Genomic DNA, 3,093 nt, shown 5'->3' with positions numbered 1-3,093 from the left:
TTCCTTCCTTCTTTCTTTTCTTTTCTTCTTTTTGAGATAGGGTCTCACTCTGTTACCCAGACGGGAGTGCAGTGGAGTGGCATGATTGTGGCTCGCTGCAACCTCCACCTCCCAGGCTCAAGCGATCCTCCCACCTTGGCCTGCCTAGTAGCTGGGACAGCAGGTGTGTGCCACCACGTCCGGCTAATTTTTGTTTTGTTTTGTTTTTTTTTTTTTTTGGAGAGATGGAATTTGCCATGTGGCACAGGCTAGTCTTGAACTCCTGGACTCAAGTGATCCACCTGCCTCAGCCTCCCAAAATGCTGGGATTACAGGCGTGAGCCCATGCACCCCCCCAGTGTAGTTCATTTCTAAAGAATTTGTGTAGAAGACATTAGTTGGAGGTCTATCTAAAATCCATTCAACTTTTGCTCCTTTCTTTCTTTTGAGAAACTACTCCTATCTCATCCCTAGAATTTTTGGTGACATTGACTCTCTCTCAGCTGCCAGAGTGGATCTAAGCCACTCAATAGACTCCCTCCTCTTTGACAGAGTTTATGGACCCGACAAGTACCCTGACATAAGCTGATTACGGTGTTCATGGTCAGGGTGATTGGCCCAGGGATAGAAATAGGACATAAGTTGGTGCTTTCATAATGAAACCCAAGACTCTTGTTTGATGGTTAAGGTATACAAATCTTCTCTGAATGTGGATGAGGAAATATGTAACTCCAGCTGAGCTGTCAGCTGTTGACATTATTATTTTTTTTTACTTATTTTTTTTTTTTGAGACCGAGTCTCGCTCTGTCGCCCAGGCTGGAGTGCAGTGGCGCCATCTCGGCTCACTGCAAGCTCTGCCTCCCGGGTTTACGCCATTCTCCTGCCTCAGCCTCCTGAGTAGCTGGGACTACAGGCGCCCGCCACCACACCCGGCTAGGTTTTTTTGTATTTTAGTAGAGACAGGGTTTCACCTTGTTAGCCAGGATGGTCTCGATCTCCTGACCTCGTGATCCAACCGCCTCAGCCTCCCAAAATGCTGGGATTACAGGTGTGAACCACCGTGCCTGGCCAGCTGTTGGCATTATTCTCGTGATTATGATGGAGTCTAGCCTTAGGATGAAGCTATTGTCAGAAAAGGTATGTGTTCATCAACAGCTGACTGTATAAACAAAATGTGAGGTCAGGGCCAGGCACGTGGCTCAAGCCTGTAATCCGAGCACTTTGGGAGGCCGAGACGGGCGGATCACGAGGTCAGGATATCGAGACCATCCTGGCTAACATGGTGAAACCCCGTCTCTACTAAAAAAAAATACAACAAATTAGCCAGGCGTAGTGGCGGGCGCCTGTAGTCCCAGCTACTCAGGAGGCTGAGGCAGGACAATGGCATGAACCCAGGAGGTGGAGGTTGCAGTGAGCCGAGATTGCACCATGCACTGCAGCCTGGACGACAGAGCGAGACTCCGTCTCAAAAAAAAAAAAAAAAAAAAAAAGTGAGGTCAGATATGGTGGCTCCAGCTTGTAACCCCAGCAGTTTGGGAGGTCAGGGCCAGGGTGGGAGATCATTTGAGCCCAGGTTCTGGAGGCTGCAGTGAGCTATGATCACGCCACTGCACTCCAGCCTGGGTGACAGAGCGAAACCCTGTCTCTAAAAATTAGTTAATTAAGGCTTACAAGAGTAAGACTCCAGCTCAAAAAAAGAAAAAAAAATGTCTAGTTATGTTGCCCAGGCTGATCTTGAATTATTGGCCTCAAGCGATCCTCCAGCCTTGACCTCCCACAGTGCTGTGATCACAGGCAGGAACTACCCCACCCACCCAGCACCATTTGTTTTAAAGACTTATCTCTCCTACATTAAATTGCTTTTGGGCCGGGCGTGGTGGCTCACGCCTGTAATCCCAGCACTTTGGGAGGCTGAGGTGGGCAGATCACAAGGTCAAAAGATTGAGACTATGTTGGCTAACACAGTGAAAACCCGTCTCTACTAAAAATACAAAAAATTAGCCGGGTGTGGTGACGGGCACCTGTGGTCCCAGCTACTTGGGAAGCTGAGACAGAAGAATGGCGTGAACACGGGAGGCAGAGGTTGCAGTGAGCTGAGATCGCAGCACTGCACTCCAGCCTGGGGGACAGAGCGAGACTCTGTCTCAAAAAAAAAAAAAAAAATTCCTTTGTACCTTTGTCAAAAATCAGTTGGTCATAATTGTGTGGGTCTAATTCTGGGTTCTTGATTCTGTCCCATTGATCCAGGTGTCTGCACCTCCACCAATACCATACAGCCCTGGTTACTATAGCTGTATAAGACAGTAATTTTTTCTTCTTTCCTTTTCTTTCTTTCTTTTTTTTTTTTTTTTTTTTTTGGAGACAGGATTTTGCCCTCACCCAGGCTGCAGTGCAGTGGTGCAATTGTTCACTGCAGCCTCAACCTCCTGGGCTCAGGAGATCCTCCCATCTCAGACTCCTGAGTAGCTGGGACTACAGGTGTCCACCATGCCTGACTAATTTTGTACTTTTTTTTGTAAAGATAGGGGTCTTATTATGTTGCCCAGGCTGGTCTTGAACTCCTGGACTCAAGCCATCCTCCCACTTCAGCCTCCCAAAGTGCTGGGATTACAGGCATGAGCCACCATGCCCAGCCCAGAAGACAGTAAGTCTTGAAATTAGGTAAACTAATTTTCTTTAACTTAGTGGTGCTGGGAAAAAAAAAATGGCTTTAGCTATTCTAATATCTTTGCCTTTCCATATAAATTTTAAAATAACTATGTCTGTGTCTATAAAAATCTCATTAGGATTGTGATAGGGCCGGGCGCGGTGGCTCAAGCCTGTAATCCCAGCACTTTGGGAGGCCGAGACGGGCGGATCACGAGGTCAGGAGATCGAGACCATCCTGGCTAATACGGTGAAACCCCGTCTCTAATAGAAAATACAAAAAACTAGCCGGGCGACGAGGTGGGCGCCTGTAGTCCCAGCTACTCGGGAGGCTGAGACGGGAGAATGGCGTGAACCCGGGAGGCGGAGCTTGCAGTGAGCTGAGATCCGGCCACTGCACTCCAGCCTGGGCGGCAGAGCAAGACTCCGTCTCAAAAAAAAAAAAAAAAAAAAAAAAAAAAAAAAAAA

The sequence above is a fragment of the Piliocolobus tephrosceles genome, chromosome 16 (assembly GCF_002776525.5).
Source record: "Piliocolobus tephrosceles isolate RC106 chromosome 16, ASM277652v3, whole genome shotgun sequence".
Classification (NCBI taxonomy): domain Eukaryota; kingdom Metazoa; phylum Chordata; class Mammalia; order Primates; family Cercopithecidae; genus Piliocolobus; species Piliocolobus tephrosceles.
Note: the sequence above shows the minus strand (reverse complement) of the source record.